Here is a 14,125-nt window from a genome sequence, read left to right on the forward strand (position 1 = left end):
TTAGAACACTTAGGTAATTCCTCATCTTGGAAAACTTAAGGGTGATTGACTATGACTGCCTTTCTTTCTGTTTATCATCAGACTTTCCTGCTCTCAGAATAATTTCTTCTTTTTTCTGATCTATTTGGCCTACACTAATTTCTTGCATTCACACTTTCCTAATTATATGGGAAAAATATGTATATATAAACCCACTTTTTAAATTTAAAATACCTATAATATTTGGCAAATCCTCTAATGATTAAAATAAACATATCATGGTATATTACTTCTAATATATATCCACTTTTTCGTTTTGAGGTCTTTCACACACTTAACGTGTTTCAGTTAATCGTAATTATTTTTTCCCCTACAATATCAAAATTGTTGCAGTTTGGTCAGTGATGTCCTCATCCTTCCACACTACATGTCTGTCATCCTTGCTTTCCGAGCCCATTCTGAGTTTTCCTTGTTCCAAGATGCAGAATCAGCTACCCTCCAAGAAGTCTCAGTTCCTGTTAGTGGGCACGTTAGAGCCAGAGTTTGGCAGACATGCTGCTGGCAATGGGCTGCATTTAGGGTCAGAGCTACAAAAACATAAAGGTCATGAATGCACAACGAGTTTTCCAATTGAACTTTACATTTTTTTCACTATAAAACTTTTTCATTTACCTTATCTACAATATTTCTGTTTAAAGCGTTAAGTCCTCACCCACACTGCAGTTGTATTCACTTCCCTTTTGATCCCACGTATACCTCACCAACCACCATCACATCATCTCTTTGTTGACAGTGATGTCTGCTGGGCTGGTCTCCTTGCTGTAGTAGATCATCTTCCACAATCAACAGATCCGTCCCCTCTCCCTGCAGAGCAGAAGGCAGCCTGTTTTTCATGGGCCTTGTTCAAGGCATCCATCTGAGAGCCAGATGTCCATCCAAGACAATGTCTCTTTCTGGAGTAAATCATACTGAGCTTCAGAGTTGTTTGTTTTTTGCCAAAAAGCTTAAGGTCTTTATTGCTCTGGCAGAGTATTTTTTTTGGGGGGGGGGATGGGAGAGCTAAGGGAATTTTTAATATACAAGAAATTTCTTCCGGTGATTAGAATCAGTTTTGAGAACATATGAAAAAATAAAGCTTAGTCACTTAGGATTTACTTATGTAAAAGCATATTGACAGGGAAGCAGATGTGGCTCAAGCACTCGCCTACCACACAGGAGAACCCAGGGTCATTTCCCAGTGCCTCCTAAAGAAGAGCAAGACAGCGGGCTGACACGATGGGCTTGCGTGGCAAGCTGACGCAAGAAGGTGACGCAACAAAGAGACACAACGAGGAAGAGACGCAAGTGGGGAGCAGAGGTGGCTCAAGTCCATGGGAGCCTCCCTCCCACATGGGAGGTCCTGGGTTCGGTTCTGGAGCCTCCTGAAAAAGAAGATGAGCACACAACAAATAGACACAGAGAGCAGACAATGAGCGCAAATAACGAGGGGGAGAGGAGAAATAAATAAACAAAATAAATCTTTTTTTAAAAAGCATATTGACAAATATTAAAATGTTATACAGACACTTTAAATTTTATAAATCTAAAACACAAATCATCCATTGTGAAACACTGATCTCCCATGACTGACTTGGATTTAGATGTTATATTTTATTGAAATGAATTTGCAAAATTTTGTCAATGCTGATATATGTTCTATTATTTCTCATTAAATCTTTAGGAAATCCAAAAGGCTGGTATTAAAAGTTATTTTTTTTCTTCTTGAGTATTCTAAAACATGCCAGTTTGAATTAGCCCTCAGATTTTCAGGTCAAAAAGATATGCAAGTAGGAGTATGCAGAAAAGAAAAAAGAAAAAAGAAAAAAAAAAGATGAGCATGCGGGATATGTTTTAACATATTTATGATGTTTGTTTACAATTGTGAGAGAAATAACTTCAATTTTCAGGTACTGAAAAAAAATACCCTAAGTAAATAAAAGGTATCATGAACCAAGTTATTTCTTAGTAAAAAAGTTATATCAGGTTAATTTTTACACCAAATTCTTAAAAGCATTCAAAATCTTTTACATCTTCTAATTGCCATACACTGTATTCAAGTGGTAGAAGAAGATACAAGACAACAAATAGAAATTTTTAAATCTCAAGCTATTCCATTTCCTAAAATAAGAAATTATTGTTGTCACTTGGAAAATACACTTCACTTTTCCCCTCAAATTTACTTTATATGCTTGCAGATAATTCGGTTACTTCTCTGAACAGATATGTTTCACACAACAGTTTTCAATAAATGTTGAAAAAATTACTTCATAATTTTAATCACAGTTGGAATGATCTGATTAAATTTTTGCCGTGTAATTCTACCCATTAGTAATACTTGAGCCAAGAATCTGATATATGTTCCATTCAGTTGCAGTATGTTTACAAGTGATTTGATCAACAAAAAAATATTAACACAATATTGAGCTTTATTCCCCTCCCTTCCTTCCTTCCCTCCCTCCCTCCCTTTTTTGTAGAGCAGCTCAATGATTTGAGGGCTACTTAGTACAATACAGAGATCTTAAGGGGAAGAGTACAAAATGGCACTTAACACCAATGCCAGTACTCTTCTTATGCTTACAACTAACGATATTACTAATTTGTGTTACTATTTTTAGAAAGTAAAGAAAATCAGAGCCATTAACTTGAACTTGAGGTATATACACAACACATACACAACCTTACACAAAATACTTTTCATAAATAATAGGTAACATTACACTTTAAAATATTGGAAATTGAGTATCTGTGCTGATTTGTATTTTGACTTAGAACAAGAAGAGAACACCATTCAACTAGGGAGGTTTATACTGATAGTGAAATTTTTCAAGTTAACAGTATCTTACTCTCCCTTTATACTTACCACAGGCTACACAATGTCCTGAGAGGTTCATTACGAGAAAAATGTCACTCACAACTTTAAGACCTTACTTTGAAAGGAACTAACAAGAATGCAAATTGGAAGGTGAAACTTCAAGTGGTATTAATTTTTTTTTTTAGACAATGACTTCCTTTTTTTTTTAAGATTTATTTATTTATTTTATTTCTCTCCCCTTCCCCCCCCACCTCAGTTGTCTGTTCTCTGTGTCTATCTGCTGCGTGTTCTTCTTTGTCCGCTTCTGTTGTTGTCAGTGGCACTGGAATCTGTGTTTCTTCTTGTTGCGTCATCTTGTTGTGTCAGCTCTCCGTGAGTGCGGCGCCATTTCTGGGTAGGCTGAACTTTCTTTAGTGCTGGGCAGCTCTCCTTACAGGGCGCACTCTTTGTGCGTGGGGCTCCCCTACACAGGTGACAACCCTGCGTGGCACAGCACTCCTTGCACGCATAAGCATTGTGCGTGGGCCAGCTCACCACACTGTCAGGAGGCCCAGGGTTTGAACCCTGGACCTCCCATGTGGTAGGCAGATGCCCTAACTGCTGGGCCAAGTCCGCTTCCCCTCTAATTTTTCTTTTTTTTTAATGTAACAACTTTTTATTTAAAATATCTTGTGTTTGTGATGGATGCTTTCTGGGTTTTGTGACACATTTTAATATTAAAGGTTAATTTTTTTTTTTACATGCATGTAGTGTGAAGAGTTTTCCTCAAACGGGAATAACGATTATTAAAAAGATGACATATCACATAGGTTAAGTGTCTTTTTCAATTGAAAAGCTACAGACCCCCTAGTTATATTTCTCTCAAAAAAACACAAACTGCTTAGCAACAATCCCTAGCCAATATATCCAAAGCTGAACAGATTAAAAATACAAACACAAGGGAAGCAGACTTGGCTCAACAGATAAAGTGTCTGCCTACCACATGGGAGGTCCAGGGTTCAAACCCAAGGCTTCCTGACCCGTGTGGTGAGCTGGCCCACGCGCAGTGCTGATGCGCGCAAGGAGTGCTGTGCCACACAGGGGTGTGCCCGTGCAGGGGAGCCCCATGTGCAAGGAGTGAGCCCCGTAAGGAGAGCCACCCTGTGCGAAAGAAAGTGCAGCCTGCCCAGGAGTGGCACTGCACACACGGAGAGCTGACGCAGCAAGATGACACGAAAGAAGAGATACAGATTCCCAGTGCCACTGACAAGAATACAAGTGGACGCAGAAGAACATACAGCGAATGGACACAGAGAGCAGACAACTGGGGGGTAGGGGGAGGGGAGAGAAATTTTAAAAAAACAAACAAACAAGTCCTCAGTTCCAAATAAGGGAGCTCTCTACATGGACTAATCAATACCAGTGGTACTCCTTGATTTTAGAGAGCTGGAAGGCATCCTAATAACCCCACTCAGAATATTTACCCCAAACAGCCTTTTTCCAGTTTCCAACTCATGAATAAAGATAATACTTTGTTAATTCTGTTTCAGAAAACTTTTTCCAAGTTGTTTTTAGTTACAATGCCAACTTTTAAAGGTCACTAAACTGAAGGCAACTGAACAGTAAACTAGGCAGAAACTGCTTTACTTAAAGAGGGAAAGCCTAAAATGCAACTTTCCATAGAGATCCCACAGTTCAGTTTTATTCAGAGCAAAGAAAAAAAACATGTGATCATCCTGGAAGCAACTCAGCCATAGGTTCAGAATCTGTTCTCAAACTGCACATGCAATGAGGACAATATTCTGCTAATACAGTTGATGTGCTGCTGCATTTGTCAACTGTTTGTCTAATATTAACAGTTATAAACAGAGCAGCGCAACTAGTATTTGGAACAACCTTTACAGTGTTACAGTGTCAGGCACAACGCTTCACTTCTCTTCACACCACTGCTTCTCTTGGCATACCTGGGCTTCTTCCTCTTCAGTAAAGTCATTTTTGATGTTGAAGCTCTTATGAAACTCCTCAGGAGTTTTCCCCTTGATCATACTGGCAACAGTCTTGCATGTAATATCAAGCAAACTCATGATACCTAAGTAGTTCGCAGCCAGAATAAATTCAAAAAGTGTTCCCTGGTCAACTTTCAGAAATTCTTGGTCCCAAACAGGGATATCGTCCATTTGCTTTCCATCGTTCTCCTCATCCTGAGGAGGAGGAGGGTCATCTTTGTGGTGGGTGCACCACCGAACGGCCTTTTTAAAATAATGCTGCATTAGCGTATGGTAGAGGAACTGGGCATCATCTCCTTCATCTTCCATTCCCAAAGCTTCCAATGTGGTCTTTATAGTCACAGATGGTTTGGCAATTTCCACATCAACTCCAAATATCTTTCTATCAGAACTCTGCAACTTAATTGAAGGCACGGTGTTTGATCTCAAAGAGATGGTGGACTGGAGGCTGACAAGAGCAGGGTTGTGTCAGGACAAAGTAAGGGAAAGAACAAGGCCTCTACCTAATTTTTCTTTGTAAAGAAAAAGTGTAGGGAAGCGGACATGGCCCAGTGGATAGGGCGTCCGTCTACCACATGGGAGGTCCACGGTTCAAACCCCGGGCCTCCTTGACCCGTGTGGAGCTGGCCCACGCGCAGTGCTGATATGTGCAAGGAGCGCCCTGCCACGCAGGGGTGTCCCCCACGTAGGGGAGCCCCACACACAAGGAGTGCGCCCCCTAAGGAGAGCCGCCCAGCGCAAAAGAAAGTGCAGCCTGCCCAGGAATGGCACCACACACACAGAGAGCTGACACAACAAAATGACGCAACAAAAAGAAACACAGATTCCCGTGCTGCTGACAACAACAGAAGCGGACAAAGAAGATGCAGCAAAAAGACACAGAGAACAGACAACTGGGGTGGGGGGAAAAGGGGAGAGAAATAAATAAATAAATAAATCTTTAAAAAAAACAAGTGTAAATCAGTTTACTGTAAATATAACTAAACCATTAGCTTTTTTAAAAGATTTATTATTTTTCCCTTTCCCCTCCTCCCACCCTGCTGTTTTTGCTGTCTGTTCTTCTCTTCTCATTTTCTCTCCTCTAGGATTCACTGGGATTTGATCCTGAAGACCTCTGATGTGGAGAGAGGTTCCCTGTCAATTGCGCCACCTCAGTTCCTGGTCTCTGTGTGCTTCACCTTGTCTCTCTTTTGATGCGTCATCATCTTTCTGCGTGACTCACTTGCGTGGGGCACTGGCTTACCACGTGGTCACTTGCACAGATACTGGTGTGGGCCCTGGCTCACCACACAGGCACTGGTACAGGCACGGGCTCACCATGCGGGCACTTGTGTGGGCACTGGCTCGCCACATGGGCACACTTTCTCTTCTATTTCACCAGGAGGTCCAGGGATCGAACCCAGGTTCTCCCATATGGTAGATGGAAGCTCTATCACTTGAGCCACATCTGCTTCCCAAAACCATTAATTTTTGCAGCTTTCAGGTAAAGTCCAGCACTTCATTTATACAAAATCTATTAGAAGAGGTCAGTGGAGATCATCTAATCTTAAATCATGACATGATCCATTCAAGTCCTTGGCATAATCCCTTGCTGGTAAGAGCCCAGCATGCCTGGATGTGCCATTGGTGATCTTTAATAGAAGTTAGTTTCAAAACCTGGGAGATTTCTGCTACAGTCATACATTCTTTAACAGCCTGTTTATTAACAATAATCAGGCAAACCAGCTTTTCTTAGGTCCTCATGCGCTAACATTTTATACAGTTCTTCTCTAGTTACAGAAATCCCTTCTCTATCTGTCCTGTCCACAACTATTACAAACTCAGTGTTAGTATAGTATGTGTTCCAGGAAGAATGAAGAGATTCTTGACCACCAATATCCCACATTAGGAAACGTGTATTTTTTTTTTAAGATTTATTTATTTATTTCTCTCCCCTCCATCCCCCAACCCAGTTGTCTGTTCTCTGTGTCTATTTGCTTTGTCTTGTTTCTTTGTCTGCTTCTGTTTTTGTCAGTGGCACAGAAATCTGTGTCTCTTTTTGTTGCATCATCTTCTTGTGTCAGCTCTCCGTGTGTGCAGTGCCATTCCTGGGCAGCCTGCACTTTCTTTCGCGCTGGGCGGCTCTCCTTACAGGGCTCACTCCTTGTGCGTGGGGTTCCCCTACTCGGGGGACACCCCTGCGTGGCACGGCACTCCTTGCGCGCATCAGCACTGCACGTGGGCCAGCTCCACACAGGTCAAGGAAGGCCAGGGTTTGAACTGCAGACCTCCCATGTGGTAGACGGACGCCCTAACCACTGGTCCAAGTCCGTTTCCCTATTTTTTTTTTTTAATAAAATTGCTATGAATAATTTTTTTAAAAGATTTATTTATTTCTCTCCCTTTCCCCACCCCCACCCCGGTTGTCTGTTCTGTGTGTCTATTTGCTGTGTCTTCTTTGTCCACCTCTGTTATTGTCAGCAGCACGGGAATCTGTGTTTCTTTTTTTGTTGCATCATCTTGTTGTGTCAGCTCTCCGTGTGTGCAGCACCATTCCTGGGCAGGCTGCACTTTCTTTCATGCTGGGTGGCTCTCCTTATGGGGCACACTCTTTGCATGTGGGGCTCCCCTGCGTGGCAGGGCACTCCTTGCTCACATCAGCACTGCACATGGGCCAGCTCCACACGGGTCAAGGAGGCCTGGGGTTTGAACCGCGGACCTCCCATGTGGTTGGCGGACGCCCTAACCACTAGGTCAAGTCTGCCACCCGGAAACATGTATTATTAACCACTATCTCTTCTACATTACTTACTGTTGTAGGGGATGTGTGCACAACCTCCTTCACAGAAAATTGGTAAAGGATAGTAGTTTTCCCTCATTATCCAGCCCAACAATGAGTACTATGTGCTCCTGATGATTGAACAGTCTCTGCGTCCTAGTGAAGAGAATTCCCCATTCTTGGGTAGCGGACCCCCTCCAGCCACCTGGGTCACCTGGCCTCCCCTGGCTCAGGTTGAGGGGAGGTGAGCAACACCCAGAGCCTTCCACCAGGCTGCTGCTGCTGCTCCAGGGCTTGTGGCCCAGGAACCAGAAGGAGGCTGAAGCCCAGGCCTCCCCACCCAGTGCAAGGCACTCGCCTGGCCCCATGGTTGCTGCATTGTCTGCTACCAGGGTGTTTTAATTCAACTATTAACCAGTGTTTCTTTTTTAAAGATTTATTTTTTATTTATTTCTCTTCCCTTCTCCCCCCTGCCAGTTGTCTGCCCTCTGTGTCCATTCACTGTGTGTTCTTCTGTGCCCACTTGTATTCTTGTCAGCAGCACGGGGAATCCACGTCTCTTTTGTTGCATCATCTTGCTGTGTCAGCTCTCCGTGTGTGCGGCACGACTCCTGGACAGACTGCTCTTTTTTCCTGCTGGGTGGCTCTCCTTATGGGGTGCACTCCCTGCTCATGGGGCTCCCCCACATGGGGGACACCCCTGCGTGGCACAGCACTCCTTGCACTCATCAGCACTGTGTGTGGGCCAGCTCACCACACGGGTCAGGAGGCCCGGGGTTTGAACCCTGGACCTCCCATGTGGTAGGCGGACGCTCTAGCCATTCAGCCAAATCTGCTTCCCTAACCAGGGTTTCTTAACGGACAAATATTTATTTCCAGGTAGTTAAAGTTAGTCAGCTATCCTATAAAAGTCAGAAGACCCTCTGATATCTATCCAACAATCAAAAATCTATTTTTTAATTTTAAAAAATGGGGGGAGTGGAGGTGGCTCAAGTGATTAGGTGCCTTCCTCCTACATGGGAGGTCCTGGGTTCCTGGTGCCTCCTAAAAAGAAGATGAGCAGACAAGTGCAAATAACAAGAGGGGGGAGAAATAAATAAAAGAATATAAATAAATCTTAAAAAAAAAAAAAAGTTTTAAGATCCAAGCCCACTGTGGTATGTTGAATTATGTACCCCGGGAAAATTAAAAAAACATGTTCTTAATCCATTCTGGTGGGTGTGAACCCACTGTAAACGGAACCTTTCTTTTTTTAGATACCAAGGACTAGGAATTGAACCCAGGACCTTGTACGTGGGGAGCCAGAGCTCAACCACTGAGCCACAGCGGCTCCTCTGAGTTGTTTTTTCTGTTTGTTTTGCTTGTTGGTGTTTTGTTTTGTATTCTGTTGTTTTGGTTTGGTTTGGTTTGGTTTGGCTTGGCTTGGCTTGGCTTGGTTTGGTTTGGTTTGGTTTGGTTTATTCTAGGAGGCACTGGTAACTGAACCCAGGACTTCTCATGTGGGAAGGAGGCGCTCAACCACTTGAGCCACATCCACTCCCAAACAGTATCTTTTTCGAATGTGATATTTTTAGTTAAGGTGTGGCCAACTGAATCATATTGGGCTTTAGTTTGGTTTACTGGAGTCTTTTATAAGCAGAATGAAATTCAGACAGAGAGAAAAAAGCCACAGAAAACAAGAAGCTGGAAATCAGCGAAACTGGAAGAGGAGAAGACACCACCATGTGCATTCCACTTGACAAAAGTCAAGGAACCACAAGGCTCAGGACACAGGACAGCCAGCCATAGAGTGCCACAGTCTTCAGGAGGAAAAGCATCACCTTGTCGACACCTTGATTTTGGTCTTCTCCTAACCTCAAAACCATGAGCCAATAAATTCTCATTGGTTAAGCCAACTCATTGTATGGTATTTGTTTCAGTAACCAGGAAACTAAGACACCTACTTTTAGGTTGACTCTCTAAGAGAAAATAGGGAAAGGCTGAGCTATAAGCACAGCATACAAGGCCATTGTGGGCCTGTTAACCCTGGAATAGACACACAGGATACGCTGAGCTCCCAAGTTCCCCTGCTACCCTGATGCCTGCCCCACACAATGACAGGCCAAGCAAGGAGCTCAGGACCCTACTCGCAAGGAGCTCAGGACCCTACTCCAGTGCCCAGCTGCAGACTCCCTGATTGGCTCAGCGATGGCAACACCATCCTTCCAACTGCCCCGGGGATCATCCTTCATATCTCTCTTCCTCATCTGTGTGGATATCTGATGACTCTACTTTCAGGTATATCTACCTGGAGCTGAGTCACCATCTTCTCTCACCTGGAATATAGCACGAGGCCCTACATGACCTGCCCTCTTCTCTCTGACCTCATCTCCTCCCACTCTCCCCAGTAACCCCCTCTTCGGCTCCTTACTTTCCCTGGAGCAGGCCAAGCCAGTTCCAGCCTCGGGGCCTTGGCACCAGCTGCCACAATGCTCTTCTCTCAGGTAGCTGCTTAGTCAAAGCTCTCATCTCCTTCAGGTCTTTGCTCAATCATCATCTTCTCATGAGGCCTTCTGTGACCATCCTATTTGAAATTTCAACCTACTACCTTCCCCTCCCCACTTTTACCCCTGTATTCTCTATTCTTCTACCTTTTTTTACCCCCTTAGCATGTATTATCTTTTAACATACTATTATCATTTACTTATTGATTATATTTGTCATGTACTATATGTGTCTGCACCACTAGAGTGTAAGCTCTACTAGGATAGGAGTTGTTTTGTTCACTAATGTATTCAAGTATGTAGAATAATGCCTGGCACATAGTAGACACTCAAAAATATTTGTTGAAATTGGTCAGCGCTCATGGCTTAGAAATCAGTAAATAATTTGAATATGTCATCTGAAAACATCCTATCAAAACACCATACTTTTATCTATATTCCTGTAAAAGTCAGTCAAAGGGAAAAAAACAACAACAAAGCACATCATGGGGAAAATATTGTGATTAGAAACTATTATAAATCCAAAATATTTATTCATGATATCAGAGTCCCTGTTAGCCCTATTGCTCCCCTTGACCCCAAATTACCTTATTAAAGGAGCTTGGGGGAAGTGGATTTGGCTCAATGAATAAAGCGTCCGCCTACCACATGGAAGGTCCAGGGTTCAAACCAGGTCCTCCTGATCCATATGGTGTGCTGGCCCACGCGCAGTGCTGATGCACACAAGGAGTGCCATGCCATGCGGGGGTGTCCCCCACATAGGGGAGCCCCAAGTGCAAGGAGTGTGCCCTGTAAGGAGAGCTGCCCCACGTGAAAAAAGTGCAGCCTGCCCAAGAGTGGCACTGCACACACAGAGAGCTGATGCAGCAAGATGATGCAACAAGAAGAGACACAGATTCCCAGTGCCGCTGACAAGAATACAAGCGGATATAGAAGAATATACAGCGAATGGACACAGAGAGCAGACAACTGAGGGGGGGGGGGAAGGGGAGAGAAATAAAAAAAGAAATAAAATAAAATAAAATGAAAAGGACTTTAAAAAATAATAAAATAAAATAAAGGGGGCTTGGCTTTGTTGCTTTAGAAAGTACTGTTCCTGCTACTTTATTGGAATTGTAGTTGGAGCTGAGTTTAAGATATATGTAGGGGATTTGAATCTCTGGACTGATAATATGACACCCAGGCCCAGAGCCTCAACAGACTTCAGCTCCTACACTTTGACTTATTGGACTTACTCCACTCAGCTAACATGGAGTTGAAGAAGGTCAACCACCACAACATGGAGCCTAGAGTGTCTACAACTAGAAGCGGGAAGAGTGCATCCAGTACCCATGTGGAATCTAAGCCCTCACTTGACATAGGTGTGCAATGGACACAACCAATCCAATGTCCACAGAGGAAATGTGAAATGGGTGTGGGAACGGTAGCCATGGGGGCTGCTGGGTGTGGGGAACGGGAGGAAGAGATGAGATGTGGAGGCGTTTTCGGGACGTGGAGTTGTCCTGGATAGTGCTTCACGGACAATTACGGGACACTGTAGATCCCCCCAGGGCCCACTGGATGGAACATGAGAGAGTCTGGGCTATGATGTGGACCATTGACTATGGGGTGCAGTGATGCTCAGAGATGAACTTACCAGGTGCAATGGATGTATCACGATGATGGGAGAGAGTGTTGCTGTGGGGGGAGTGGGGGGCGGGGGCGGTGGGGTTGAATGGGACCTCATATATTTTTTTAATGTAATTTAAAAATAATAATAATAAATAAATATTAAAAAAAAAAAAAGAAAGTACTGTTCCTTCTGTTTTGTAGGTTGTTCTCAAATTCATTTTATAATTATAGCTTGTTTTGTTTGCGGATCATAGCTTTCTTGAACAGCATATACTTTTGTTTTATTAGAAGTTTCTGATTATCTTTTTGTTTTCTTGTTGGCAGACAAGATGTATGCCTTCATCCCATTGAAGACTTTAACTGTCATTGTCATATAATACAGCTGTTACTTTGTGAGCTCTTTACCTGCAGTCCTCCATTAGTTTCAGTCTTTCTTACATCCTACAGTTTCCTCTTTCTTGAATTATTTTCTTGTTTTGCTGGAGTTCATCCAACAAAACAAATCAAGTATTTGTTTGTTTTTCCGGAAGGGGACCCCAGATGGTAATCTTTCTGAGTCCTTGTCTGGTCTCCCAATATCTCTATTTTGCCCATGTCTAGAATCTTGTCAACATGTATCCCCCATATGAGGGCTGATGCCATCAGAAGCCAGTCTTTGCAGCCACAACTCTTATGGTGCCCAAGCTCCCTCAGCATCCCCATACCTCCCTGCTCCTCAAGCTGGCTGAAACCACATAGAAACAGGTGATCCAACTCTTCAGCTAGATAGACTCTCTGCTTGTAGGAAGTGGGGAGCAAACGAAACGTTGCACCCAGCAGGTTGTATTATGAACTCTCAGCATATCTTGCCAAGAAAGCCTACTGTAAGCATTTCATAAAATAAATTACCTTTGATTTATCTCTGGGGCATGTCTGGATTCTTATAAAGCAAATTTGCTTAGAGCAAATAATGAAACTAATTGGAAATAAATCTTGTTGTTGTTTTCTGTTAACAATCAAGAGGTGAAAGGGCTGTGGGATGACAAGAAGTTGAAAATAATATGTTAAAATGCAGAATTTCTGGAAGATGGAATAAGACTTGAGAAAGAACCAAAAAGCAACATCCAGGCCATGGTTTAAAAAAAAAAAAAAAAAGGGAAGAGAAAAAAATGTCTCCTGTCTCGTAGCAGTTGATAAAATCAATACAGTGGAATTTAGAGGAAAATGGAAATGATGAATGCTGTTTTCGGAATTGAGTTAGGACTAGTACAAGTCAGAATCGCTGGTCTGACTCTAACGGTGGAGTTAAATGCATAAAATATCAAGCATCAATTTAATTGTGGAAAGGTTGAAACGCTGAATTAGCAGGGGTGCTTTGATCCTCGTTTGATCCTCGTTTTCAGCCAGAAGCCTTGGCAGCGAGGGTTGCAGCACCCTCTGCTGTTAAAATTGCAAAGGACGGTATCTGGATGTTGGGGTCCACCCTCACTTTAAATTGAGACTGCTAAAGGGTTCTGGTCTGTGGCAAGAAGTAAATTACAAGAAACTCAAAATTGTTTGCAAACCAAATTTCAGGATGGGTCAATATTACTGGTAACAGGCAGTGATGACAAAGCAAAGGAAAACTGGACAGGCTGAACTGTTTCGCCAAAGTGGTTTTTCACCTTTTCCAAGCTGAGTGGAAGTCCCCAATTCACCCACACTGAGGTTCTAAAAACAGGAAAAACACAATTTTTTCCAGAGCCATTTGTGGAACACATACAATACTGTCTCCATAGAGCTCCAGCCCAAATTAACAGAAAGGGGAGACAAACAGGTTTAGAATTATTTGCAGGGAGTTAGGGAGCTAGTTTTTGGACCCCATAAAAAATAAAACCCTGACTCCTCAATTCCAGCCTTACAACATTTGTGCCTGCCTTAATAGAGGTAAATTTAGAGGCTACATGGCAACACTACAAAGGAAGGTTTCACCTCTATTTATAGGTTGCTTATTTGATCATTTTTCCTTGCCAAAAACATTGGACAGCCTCAAGATCCTTAAATGCCCCAGGTCCTGAAATCACTTCCTTTAACTCGGAGAAAGAGAGATGCTAATTTAGAAAATAGAAAAGATGCTGGTGATATCTGATTCGTGTGATTTTTCTTTAAGGGAACTTATTAGTAGACCTACTACGGAGAGGCACTTAGCACAGTGGATAAGCAGACAGACTTAAGAGCCAGGCTGCAGGGTCAAAAACTGGGCCCACCATTTACTAGCTGAGTGAACTCGGGCAAGCTCCTTATCTCTCTGTGCCTCAGTCTCCTCATCTGTAAATGGGGATGACAATAGGACCTTCTCATGGGGTTGTTAGGAGAATTAAATGAGTTCCTAGTCATCAAGTACTTAGAAAACTGCCTAGCAGGAGAACTATACATTTGATATTATATTTCATTATCACAATAATAAAATAAAACTTTGGGACCAGATGTGGCTCAAGTA

The 14,125-nt window shown here is 42.9% G+C and overlaps 2 pseudogenes; both read right to left on the minus strand.

The window, feature by feature from the left end:
- Positions 1-4,737: 4,737 nt before the first annotated feature.
- Positions 4,738-6,135, minus strand: LOC101445851 (S-phase kinase-associated protein 1 pseudogene; annotated as a pseudogene).
- A 216-nt stretch (positions 6,136-6,351) lies between these two features.
- LOC101445401 (ADP-ribosylation factor-like protein 5A pseudogene) lies at positions 6,352-7,941 on the minus strand (annotated as a pseudogene).
- Between the last annotated feature and the right edge of the window lie 6,184 nt (positions 7,942-14,125).

This window comes from Dasypus novemcinctus, chromosome 21 (genome assembly GCF_030445035.2).
Source record: "Dasypus novemcinctus isolate mDasNov1 chromosome 21, mDasNov1.1.hap2, whole genome shotgun sequence".
Lineage (NCBI taxonomy): Eukaryota > Metazoa > Chordata > Mammalia > Cingulata > Dasypodidae > Dasypus > Dasypus novemcinctus.